The sequence below is a fragment of the Hyposmocoma kahamanoa genome, unplaced genomic scaffold, assembly GCF_003589595.1.
Source record: "Hyposmocoma kahamanoa isolate Upper Pololo Valley unplaced genomic scaffold, ASM358959v1 79, whole genome shotgun sequence".
NCBI lineage: Eukaryota > Metazoa > Arthropoda > Insecta > Lepidoptera > Cosmopterigidae > Hyposmocoma > Hyposmocoma kahamanoa.
The window spans coordinates 5,545,853-5,559,181 of NW_020653993.1; the positions used below are offsets into that span (position 1 = coordinate 5,545,853).

General features: G+C 35.3%; 1 protein-coding gene across 1 annotated transcript in view; it reads left to right on the plus strand.

Moving 5' to 3' along the window:
- The window catches only part of LOC113233528 (E3 ubiquitin-protein ligase CBL-B), a 142,694-nt gene that overhangs the window by 23,137 nt on the left and 106,228 nt on the right, over positions 1-13,329 (plus strand). The gene's annotated exons all lie outside the window — the stretch shown is intronic.

The following is a 13,329-nucleotide window of genomic DNA, read 5'->3' on the forward strand; positions in this document are numbered from 1 at the left end:
CATCGGAATGTAATGCAAAAAATATGCATTAATACATAAATATTCAGTAAGTGGCCAAGTCCGTTTCTGTTTTAGTCTGGTCAGTTTTTTAGGACAGGGGCGATACTCTATCTAGCTTAATTAAGTAATTAATTGTAATTTTTAGAAGTAACATATCTAATTCTGGATTTCAAGTGTCTGAGTTTGTTGCTTTATAGTAGCAAACTACTACTAATATCTCCCAGTACTTTGCAGGATATCCCTACACAATGCCTCAATATTCTGATGTCTACCTGTTAATGTGTTCATCGGTAATATAAAGCTTTAAATCCTTGTCATACTTGCTTGGTTCGAAACATTCCGATTGCCACACGTCTCTGTTCACAAGTGACGTCACGAACTGCTGAATGGGGGTCGTTAAGTCCGCCGGATGTTGTGAGCGGATGGTGCTCCCGATGGTATGCTGATTCCGTTTTTAGACGACTTTTTGCGCTCAACGAAGAAAATGAGGAAACTAGGATGTCGAGCAAATTGCGAAAAATCTGAAAGTTTGCTGTTGACTTAATCCTTTGATGTTGAATTAGTTGAATAATTTTGTGTGTTGGGCTTCCAAAACGTTGAGATGTTGTATATAGTTTACGGACTCAAAATAGAACGGCAAAGGGAACCTCAAGCATTATAAAAGAGATGCAACCAATCTAAAGGATACTTAGCGGTAATAAACGTATAATTTTAATGTCAAACCAACGATTAGCAATTAAAATGAGAACGAAATGGAATAAACGAGTTATCCCCATTAGGTTAGTTAATTATGCGCATTGCTAAACAGCTCAAAGTGACCGGGTTTCCTGCAGGAAATGACGTCTATAAAGTTCTGACTCATATTGCACTCCATTGCAAATGTATTAAAGCAATTTCCATATCCCACTGCATAAATGTTCCGTGACCGAGATGTTTGTTACACGAGGAAGATGCCAGTGGGAATACCGGACTCGAAATTCAGCGAAATATCTTTTTATAGATTTCGTATGAAAATATTGGGCTACCAAGTAATCAAAGGCAAGTAAGTATTAGTTACTTATAACTAATATTTCAGAGAAATGTAATTAGCAACACCCGCCAATCATATTCCTGGGACAAAGCAAAACATCCTAAATAAGATTCTTAGAGTCGTATTTCAGAACTCTACTTAATGCTCAAGTCAGGATTTGAGCAGACTTGAGTATGATTTCAAGCACTGGAAATACGACTGTAATGGCAAGGACTTGAGTGTGATTTTCAGTGCTTGAAATCATACTGAAGTCTGTGTTAATAAGGTAGGAAATTTTGGTAAATGTACAAAATTATTTTAAATTATCCCAAAAGACGTTTCTAAAATAAACATTGTGAAATCAGATTTTATTATCCTGCAGGTGCGATCGCGAGCCTTTATTAAATTCACCGAATTCGGTATTCAATTTACAAGTCGACGTTGATTTCTGCATTTTTTGGAGTGTGGCTATGTTTAATATTAGTATCAAATATGTATTTCTGTTCTTGCTGCTATATGTACGGTGCATAATGTAAAGCATATGATGCTTCAATAGATAAACATTGCCTTCCGATGAATGTGCCAAACAACCTCACCCAATTACCTGGTCCCAAACTAGGGAAGTTTCTATACTGTACGGGGGCACTACTCAATTTTACTTTCACCTTATTCGACAGCAAATTTAACAATATTGATATAAAGAAAAATTAAAGACGTCGAAGGTATGTTGTATGTCGTCCTGCCAACGAACTATTAGGTACACTTACGTAATTTTCAGCATTCGTTTTGTAAAATACCGAATCGTTGTTTACAAACAGTATCATTTTGGGGATCCACCCACGCGTTCCCATGAAACGATGTTGACCTTGTCAACGCGATAACAATTTTATGTTTGTGAATGAACAGTTCTGCGTCGCGTATTTTGTCGCAAGTCATAGATGTTTGTGAGAAATTAAAGTTAATTTCTCACAAAGTTTATTTTTCATTTCAATTAAAGCGACTCACGATAGGTACCCACTGTTTCCCATCTTTGTTATTCCGTTTATAAATTACTTACGGTAATTGATTTTTTTATGTAGAGTAGGGTGTGTCCCCGACGCGTTTTTACTTAGCAAAAAGCAAGTTTATTGTCGTGGGACCTTCCTTGTTTCGTTCAAATAAATCAGAATATAAACTTCTGAAAGCTAACTTTTGGAAATTGAAATATACTGACCTAAACGTTTCTGTTATCACAGAAATCAATCCTTGAAATTTATCAACAATACCGTTGTTGTGTTGTTTTTGTAAGTAGTTGTTACAAATAACAATAGGTAGTGTGCTATATTTGCAGTATTTCATACTTTTCGGACATGTTTGACATTACCATTATTAAGTGAATGAAGCTAAGCGTTGGTAAATGATTTGATCATAGATTCAGATCACATCCCGAATTCTCGAATCAGCCCTTTCGTAAATTCCCCATCCCTAATACTTATTTCGAAGGCGCACGATGTGTGGGCGACCCCTACAGAGTTGCCTCGATTTCTGTTAAAGGAAAATGTAGGGGTAACTAACATAATAAGTAGGTAATTCTTTTGGCTAGCAGTTTATTCGAAATAAGTAGCTGGAAAATCCCTGAACTGCGCGTTGTTTTATTATTAAAGGAATCTAGAAAAATCATTGTCTTATTACTAAATTTCATTTCTTCATTTTCGTAGCCATCTTGACTGAACTCTTGACTCCCCTAGTGCATTCATGCAAAGGACTCCCACTGCAGATTTTTTGATCGGTCCATCGCAAATCTGATCTTCTGCGCAGTCTAGTACATCTACCTCGCACCATAAGACGCTCTACGGAGTATCCCGCCTTGAGACGTGACCGAAAAATTTCAGGATGCGAATTTGTATCAGAACAGTTAGACTTTGATTGATGCCGAGTTGTTGAAGTTTGTATGAAACTGTTATCTCTTTTAATACCTACTAAAAATGAACGAAAAACCAGTATATCTTGAGTTAATATTGCATTCAAAAATATTATGTCAATTTCATTAATTTCTATGAACAAACGTTCTATTGCTAGCTCACTGGGTTGATTATCCAAAAACATTCGTACACCTGAAACAGCATATTATTAATTTGGGTTCAATTACTTAAGACTGGTGAACTTAGCACGACGCTACTAAAACACAACATAACATTACAGCTACTCAAGATATTGTACGTATATTTTACAGAAATTTATTTTTTGTCAGAGTAAATGAAAAAGGGTACGCGGCTTATGATTCATGTTTTGATCTCGTATCAGAAATTGTAGCTTAGAATGAAAATGGAGGCATTTATTATGTATATAAAATATGTTATCAATGTTAGCAACAGCTGCTCTTTGAGAGATTTCCACAGTAACTTTACATCAATTAAAATAAGTCGAAATAATAGATCGTTGTAAACACAAACCTTAGAGAGTCGCTTTTCAACAAAGAAAAAAGCGTTTTATGGCCGCTATAATATGGCTCAAGCCGATTCAGCGCTAATAAATGTGATGAAGTCGTCACAATACAATTATAATTACAATTGATTCTTTTTTAAATTAAATTTAAAGTACCTTTATTTCTCAAGTAAGCAATTTACAGCTAAAATCTTCGAATTGGTGCTAACTAACTACTCATTCATAACTCTAAGTTGTGTGTATGTGTAAGAAACTCTAGGGGTCTTTGTAAATACATATTTGTTCATATTCGTAATTTATAGAATGATAAATATTGAAGTAGGGGAAAATAGTCTTAAAGAACTTAACGAATCACTCTTAGCGTTTTTGACACCCAAGTACACAAAAGCGTAAAATTTTTTGCATAAGGTCAAGATCATGTCAAGCTTGAAAAATTGAAGATGAGATTAGAATGTTCCATAGTCCAAAGTGTCAAACTAGATGTTCTCTGTATAAAAATTATTTTTCAAAGACAGATTTAAGAATTAATTATGCTATGTACCATACCGTTACAAAAATTCGCTTCCATTCCGCCTAATATAAATTAAGACTTAAATGTCATATTATTGTTAAGTATGTATACCACAAGGAGAATCTTGTTATGGAAGTGTTTACACGACTCTTAACGAATTTCGGACTTTATGGAATTGATTTAGAATTACTTAGTCTACGGAGAGACATTGGCTCTCTGTGTGTATTCTACCGTCTTTCTAATGGGAAGTGCTCAAGGGAAACTTTTCGAACTGGTGCCACCACCATCCACCATCGCACCTCCCGCCAAAGGAGTAGAGCCCATGTCCACATTATACATAGAGGCCTGGCATTGTAAAACCACGCGGGCATTACGTTCGTTCTTTCTTCAAATGTGCAAGATGTGGAATGGTCTTCCTCCTGAAATATTTCCCTTGCGCTATGACATGGGGTTCTTCGAAAAGCGTATCAACAGGGGTAAAGGCTGGCAACGCATAGGCAGCTCATCTGATGTTGCAGATGTCCATAGGCGGCGACGAAGCGGCTCATCTGCTCATTAAAAAAAATATATTGTGAAGAACAGCCACTTTTTTATGTTCCTTGTGTGTCTCATTATTATATTTATATTATAATTTGATATAATATATACTATATTATATCTGCACCTTGATCTACGTTTTATCAAAAACGCGCTAAGTTTGTACATCAAAACGTGACGTGATATGTGAAGTCCTTAACAGTAATTGGAGCATAGTGGCGAACTATGGCCTCGATACTACCCTTACAAGAAAATCACGTTCCGGCACTGGGAGGTATATGGGTTGATAAAGTACAATAATATAATATTGTAAGGGAGACTGGAACGTATCCGCTAACATTAATATGTAACCTTTAGTTTTCCATCTGACTGGACCAACTCAAATGTCATGCGACTTGACATTTGGCTGGTCACGATGCGGATCCAAGGTGCTTAAAGCAACGGAATGAAGCAATATTGATAGAATAGGTTTGCAAGTGTTCTAGCGGTGCATTAACTTTGAAATTATAAATTGGAACTATTTGCATCTTTTGATGGCCTCGGTGGCGTAGCGGTTAACACTGCGCCAGGTAATTGGTATTGTTGTTTGGTACTATTGTTATTATTATCTTAACCACTAAGTGACGTTATAAGTTTCAAGTGTGTTATAGGATTTTTAGTCGTTTTAGGTTGTAATTCCCTATGAACAATTATTGTTGTACTGCCTAATCATGATTGTTCCAAATCGATAAAGAAGTGTCAGCACTCGTAAATGGAAGTTGTCATGAATGATATCTGATTTTTTTATTGATATTATGTTGAAGTCGTGTTCTTGTATTATCTGAAATCAACATTATTTATTTTTATGCAATTGCAATTGACAGGATGTTCTTCAAAAAGCGAATACACAGGGCTCTCAAAGGTTGGTGACGCTGCAAATCTTCACGCTTAATACGACCACCTCGGTAGAGCTAGCACGATAGAGTGCGACTAGTGCGATAGCGACACAAAGCGCGAGATACTGTTATTCTCGCATAGAGATTTCGCGCTATGCTGCTGTTTATATATCTACGAAATTTTATTTGAATTAATTTCTAATTAATGAAATTTTCCAGGAAGGGAACATGCACACATTTGCATAGCATTAATGATGCGCGTAAAGTTCCCAATCCGTATTGGGCCCGCGTGGAAACTTCAGCCCAATCTTTCCAATTGTGAGAGCCTGTGCGCAGCAATGGGTCTAAATATATGCTAACTATTGCAATGCTGTTTATAATTTTGTTGATTTCACCAACTTGCCAATATTGCCTATGTACGTAACTATTAAATATTTGAATGGTAGACTTGTTAGTTCAAATCCACAGAAATCTGGTCGTGTGTGGGTGTGTAATAAATGAATATTGCATCACTCCTCTGAACGACGCAGAACCTTCATAAAACTTTAACCGAAATGAAAATTTATGACTCTTCCGACAGGTAGCTTTTTATTTACTTATGCGACAATAAAATTAACTTTATGCTGCTAACATTTCATAAAACTGTCAAAGCATTGTGAAAACATGGACATTAAAAACATTGCCAAACGAAAAAAAAAAAAATTAAACACGAGAGATCTTATTACGACAATAGAAATTGAAGTGCCTACCGAATGTTTTTAATTGAGTACGCACATGAAACAACGAGTATTTTTTTTAGGGAACTGAATACTTAATGTGGTACCTGCATACGTAATGGAGTACGTGATAGAAAATAAATATTTTTGAGATATTACTGTTTCCAATACCTATTAACCGTAAATATATTACATATTATAAGTACAATACTACTGATTTAATTATGCCGGTAAGTTCTTTGTATTTCTTATGACCAGTTTACACGAGTACACTAATAAGTAGATATTGCTTGGCAGTTTCAACACATTCAAAGATGATCCTATATCAATCGTCAAATGTGCCACGATGTGTACCTTTACTTACCACTTTGTAGGTACTTAATTTGTGTGAACCAGTCTCTAACGCGACGATACGCATAACACGTGCTAGTATATCCTGTACAAGCTTATTATCTCACAATATCTGATAGTATTATAGGTCATCGTTTTTTTTTTGTCTCACATTTGGTGAGAACTATAAAATAACTACTTCATCAATAAAACAATTTTGTACCCGTCATCACTTCGAACTTGACCCTTGAATTCCGCTTTTATTTTCCACCCAATCCAATATCGTCTTTATCCGAAAAGAAATTAACTACCAATTTGTTTTAACGCTTCAGAAAACCTGCTGGCGAAAAATTCAACCTTGTCCACAGCACAGGACTTTGATTTCTAATTGTTACTTTTAAGGTTGATATTCTGTTGTGAATCGGTTTTCATTATCAAAATGCCGCTGTTATATTAGGAATGCCGACAGATTTATTTTAATGAAAATTAGGTAACGTACAAATAGGCATTATTGTGAATTTTGTCTTTGACCACAGACCAAACTGAGAAATATGTGTTTTACGTAGGTTTTGTCATAAAAAGTGGAAAAAAATCGTGTGACATTGTCTCCGGGCGTAAGGCCATTGGTTTAACATGAAACGATTACGTTGATAGATCTGTTTTGTTACGGTGATCGATCTTTCTCCTCATATCACGGTTCAAATTTCTATCATGGTACCCTTACATTTACGTGACTTTAGAAACGTGAAAAAACAAATGCAGATATCCAAAGACAATCATATAACGACCACGAACAATCGTATTAATAGCTTTACAATGTGACTCTAATATTGTCCAAGTCTATAGTATGGTTGTTGTAACATCATAACTTGCTTTTCTTGAATGGATTTATTTCTGCTCCCATTGTGGGTATTTTCACGCGACTCTGGATCAATGCCAATGGATTTTGTTATCGAATACAGATACGCTCTTAGCTCTATTTTAGTACCTCTACATCGCGAGTCTATTTCTTTCGATCGCATATAACATGATATTGATTGAAGCGCTTGGCGGGCGTCACACGGTCTTATCTAAAATGTTATTTCTATTCTTGTATCACGAACGATATTTTGGGATACCCGCTGTGAAATAACATATTTATATGAAATGAACAGTTCTAGATAGATAACGCAAATAAAAAAAATTGCAAGAAAAACCGAAAAAATTTGGAGCAAGATCACTACATATTTTGGGGAAAGCATTTGAATGTCTATTGTAAGGTTACAGTCATAAGTAAGATATTATTGTTTGTGCGGTACGATTCAAACGACAGTCCACTTCACATTTGGATGTATTTAATGGCTCTGAATGAGTCTGCAAATGACGTAACCAGGGTAGCTAAGTTCTGGGCTGCACTAGTATAGTGTTTGCCATCGATATGATAAGAACACAGTCCACCAGTCGCTGGCTCAAAGTGCGTTAGGGAATTTACGTGCTTCTATTAAAATGTAAAAGCACTTTAAAGAACAAAACTAATATATATGTTTAAATGTTTTCTGTCAATTGTAGTAGGTATTAATATAGACAGTCCTCTAGGCTTTTTTATAAAGCAAGTGGAGTTAAATTTAAAATGTGAATATGTAATTTCTGAAGAAAATAAAACACATAATTCAAATTCATCGATTTGGCTGAAAAGAAAGCAGTCGAACGTAATCCAGAACTATTTATAGCACAGGAAACCTGCTAACACATGAGTTGTTTTCAACGCGCAGACGAACCATGAATGGGCTGTATGATACGCAGTTTCATTGATACGGTAGCTGCATTACAACCGTTATACATTGATCTATGACATTTGACTAATAACGTAAAAAAAATACTAGATTTGATCGAGTGTTGCTTGTTTTCTCTCTTAGTGGATCTAGACACATTTACCTTGCATAATTTCTCATATTGGATCATTGTGGACTGAGACGGAAGAAAATGAATATTACAATAAGGAACAAATTGTGTATGACCTTCCATCTATACTAGTGATATTGCATTGGTAGCTTAGTTTTCCCGATACGAATCAAATTCCCCTCAAAGTCATCAAATGAAAGGGAAGTCTGCAAAAGTAATCAATTGGAGAGTTTTCAATTCCTTTGGGACTAGATCGGGCAAAAACGTACGTTTGAAATCTTTATCAATATCTATCTTCATTCAGCCGTTTGCTTCATAAAAACAAATTTTCCTTGACATGAATTTTACCGTCTGTATTGACTTTATACAAAGAGCGAACAGGACAAAGGTATTCAAAATGATTCCGTTGAGTTTTAAGATCTCATTTACACACTTTTTAATGTCAAAAATTTATATAGCGTCATAAAAACAGATGACTTTTGTTCTACTACTTTTAGGGATTTTTTGTTCTCATTCAACTCGAACTGCTGATGGAGTCTTGTATAGAAAGTCTTTATTATTAGTGCTGAAACGGTAGCCGTAAACGCTTAGACTAAAAATGGTTTGTTTTTGAGGTAATAAATATAATAAGAAAATAGGAGGTTTTTCAATCGACAAATAACCTCGTCGTCTTCATCATCATCAACCCATTTATACTTTCCACTGCTGGATATGAATTTCCTCTCTGCGATGGTTTTTGGGCCATAGTCACACGGTTTCTGAGGGTTGTGAACGTTCTTCGTGGAGTACAAGTTCCATCACGAGGTTTTCCTTCACCGAAAGGCTCATGATAAATGGCACTACGGCTAAAAAGTCGTTGAAAACCAAATACAAAAGATCCGACAAAAAGGGCACATGGAAAAATTCGTGAGATCCGCTGATTCGTTCCGTGGCTTAGTTATCATAGCGTCTGGCATGGTTTGCTAGAAGACGTCGGTTCTAATCCGGCCGAATCGAAGGAATTTTTTCTGTCGACTCATCCGTAGAACAAAGATCTATGTGCAAGTACTTGTTTCAGGACAATACATTTCGTTCGTTCTTCGCTGTGGATGTCAGATCGCGCGTTGTTCGATTATATATTTCCGAAACGAAATAAGATATATAAATTCTCAAAACACGTTTACATAGGTCTTAGTCCAATAACGAAATTATTTTCGTAACGTACTTATTCTCTTTTTGCTAATAATCATATCAAACTTTGTTCTTGGGATGAGTCGAAGTGTATTAATGATTATTAAAGTTGTTTTTAAAAATCTTCAAAAAGTTACAATCGGAACGGGGAGTCTACTCCTTCGTCCGACATCCGTCCGAAACAATTACTGCCAAATCAGTAATTCTCGACCAAATTCAAAAACAAAGTCAAGTACGAAGCTTCATTCGCATCATGCGGCTTTTAATTTTGTCGAGTATTACTTAATTGACACTCATTGTTTCGGACGGACGTTGGACGAAGAACGACAGTACAGGGCCCGACGTTGATCCGCGACGTAACTACACTCGTCACATTCTTGTCACATGTGTATACCGACATATAAGAGCCAAGGCGCCAAAGATCGAATCGAGGAAGTATCCCGCTGGACGCTTTGATTGAGACGTACGAAAGCTAATAAGCCAGAATTAGATTCTTGACATGTTACCGAAAAATAACCTATTGACAACATGCTGGTTTTTGTCACTATTGCAAGGTCCGAAAAAACACAGTGTTAAGCTCTGGTTTTTACCTGGTTTATAATCAGATTTTACACATTTTGTAAGCTGTTTTTCCCGGCCTCATGAAATTTTCATGTTGGCATTTCTGTTTTGGGTTCAACTTATGTATGTAAATTGCAAATAAGATTTTACTATTTACGTGCCGTACAATTCGTTTTCGAACTCTTCATTACTCGTGGCTTACTTCGCGTTTTTGATGCGTAGCGTTATTTAATGATTATGTGATGACAGATGACATCGATGACGCGGCCTGTTCTACTAGTCCCTATGTGCGAGTGAGAAAGTTCCAGGTCCGGAGTGAATTCTGAGACTTGTACTAAAACCTTTTTTTTGTGGGGAGATATTTCTCCGCCGCAGCGGACTTCTACCGGTAAAAACCCCACAGTGGCCTTCTCGGGTGCTCTAGTGGGAGGATCCGTGATCGACTTTGCGCTTTGAATTTTTTTGCTGGAACCCCTCGTATTAAAACCTAACTTAACTTTAGATTGACTTGAACTGCTTAGGTATTTATATTTTAAAATTATGTTTTATTATAAAATTTTATTTTATATGAATGTAGGAATATATAGTACTTAATGATGTTCATATATTTATATGCATTTAATTTATTGTTTATTATTATGTATTTATTTATCTATACATAGCTAAATCTACATACACCGCCGTATTTTCCCCGTGAGCTATATAAATACTTCCATCCAAAGGTTATCTGGCAGAAATCGCTTAAAGCGCTAAAGTCAAGTACGCTGTAAGACGGTTTTGGCATCGAGATAAACCCAAGTAGAGTTTAACGATGCATCACAATATTAATGTTATAGCGTTTTTCTTAAAACTATAAAATAAAATAAAAATAAATAAAAACCGTCGTTTTGTACCTAAGTAAATTGTACCATCGCTTATTTTTTATTTAATTGTATTGTATTTGTTGCCATTTTGATGTAGGTACAATAGAGATTTTTTGTATTGTATTGTATAATACAGCGTATTCCTTAGTTTGAGACCAAGTCATTTGTGGCATAAGATTAATGATAAAAGCAATAAGATTTAGACGGGATTAGACGGGTCGCAATATTCAGTTTCGGCACATGTACTGGGTCAAGAGCACATCAAGCATTTAAAGTCGACCCTATACCGCTTACGATAAAAACAATCCAAAGTCAAAAGTGTCAAGCTTGGTGTGTTCTTGACTGTACATAGGACGTGGTTAATTTTCCACTCATTGTGCCAGACACATTATTATTATATATTCGCTATATAAAATCTGCAAATGTTTATACAAACCGTTCAATTGATTTTAGACTTGGTTACATCGTAATCTACATCCGTTATTCTATGCTAACCTGCGTGATGTCAATCTAGCGAAAGGGCTTTGTTTTCGAGTTACAGTAAACTGTTTTCGGTAAACAACAGGCTTCAGTTTCAAGGTTGATGGTTACAATTGAATTTCAGACACGTTCTAAGAAACTGCTAAATGGTGTAAATTTACGTTTTTTTGCTTGATATCTCAATACATTCCAATTGAGCGTAAGGTCTCATATCGCAAGAAAACGTATTCCACAAAATTTGGGTTGCATTTCCCTATAAATCATCCAGTAGGTCAAAACAGCATTTCATAGAACACTTTTTGGAAAATGCGTCTATATGATTCTTTCTTGCAAGTTTATTTAACAATAGGAATGTCACGTGTCTTGATATATTTTCTGGTTTTGTTTTCATGTCCAGTTAAAAAGACCTAAAAACGCCAACGCACAACATTTTGACGTGTGTAATTCGATGTCAAATGTTTATTTTCCTTTTTCTTTTTCTGAGAGAAAATAATTATGCCTTTATATTTTACATTTTCTATTTTTATGTTATTTCACTGAATTGGGTTACAAACAGTATAAACATTGGGAACTGTGTCAATATAAGAATTGATGTCATAAATATTTTCTATTTTAACTGGAATTAGGTAGCCATAAATACTCTAGAAGGTTTACCTACTAAAGGTTCTCAAACGAGAATCGACAATTTTATTGGACTGCCTAGATTAGATCTTTTTTATTTTATATGATACCAAGTGTCAGGACGAACAAGTCGTGCGCACGCCTGTCCATAACAGTTGCAGTGCCACTCAGAGTTTTAAGTCATAAAGATCTAAAAGGCAATAGGCCACAGCACTCGTCGCCCTATCCCCATAAAGGAATATATGAGAATAACTCGTTCAACATGTCTATACAAATATTTAATCATTTACCATGGGATATTAAGTTACTACAAGGACCTAAATTTAAATCACAATTGACAAAATGGCTTTTGACACATTGCTTTTATAGTAATAAGCAATATTTAGATTGTGCTACAAGTAATGGTCATTAATATAAATTGACATATTTTTAATAAGTTTTTAAAGTATGTAGTAATAATAGAGACCTGTTTAAATTTTATAATATTTGCACACCTGCTTGCAGGTTGAGTACACTGTACCTATTCAAAATCAATATCTGTAATATACTGTATTCTGGCAAATAAATATATTCTATTCTATTCTATTCTATTCTGTGACAAAAGTTGACAACTGCCATGTAATTTCACCAGCACCTAATATTCTTCAAAATCGAAACGCATTATTATTGCTTGGCGGCAGGAATAGGCAAGGTCAAAACTGCAGTACTTCCTTGGACGAACTCTTTTACAAGGAGCTCCACTATAATACCCTTACCTGGGCATTCTTTCTCTCATGCCTATTCGTCTAGAAGAATGGTTAGAGGAAAGTCTTTCACGAAATGAACTACCTTGAAATTAATTCAAATTTTCGGAAAAGAAACTCATTCCAGTATTGCCAACTTTTCAACTTGAATAAATCAACGGCTTACATTTCGAACAATCGATTTAACTTTCAAAAGTAAACAATACAGTCGATAAATATTTACTTGATCTTTCACTAGAGCTCCTTTACTTAGTCTCTTCCATTTTATTATGACCTCAATCAATTGCAATTCTTGATTCAAGTGGTCTTTGCAGAGCGCTTAAGAGTGTCTGTGTAAGAGTAAATATATTTCTAACAAAGTAATACTTATTGTGCTGTATTTCAACTGCTATGTTATTACTAGAAAGCCTAAAGGTTACCAACGTTGTTTATCAACACTTTTCACACTTATACCTATAGATCTAGTACTCACAATTCTATTGTTTGTAACTTTACCTCGATATTTCTAGTACGATCAGAGGCTCATATAATATTTATGGGCTGGTATCATAAATAATCTTTTTTCAAACATGCTCGGCAATGCTTGCATTACTTTCAAAAAACGAACA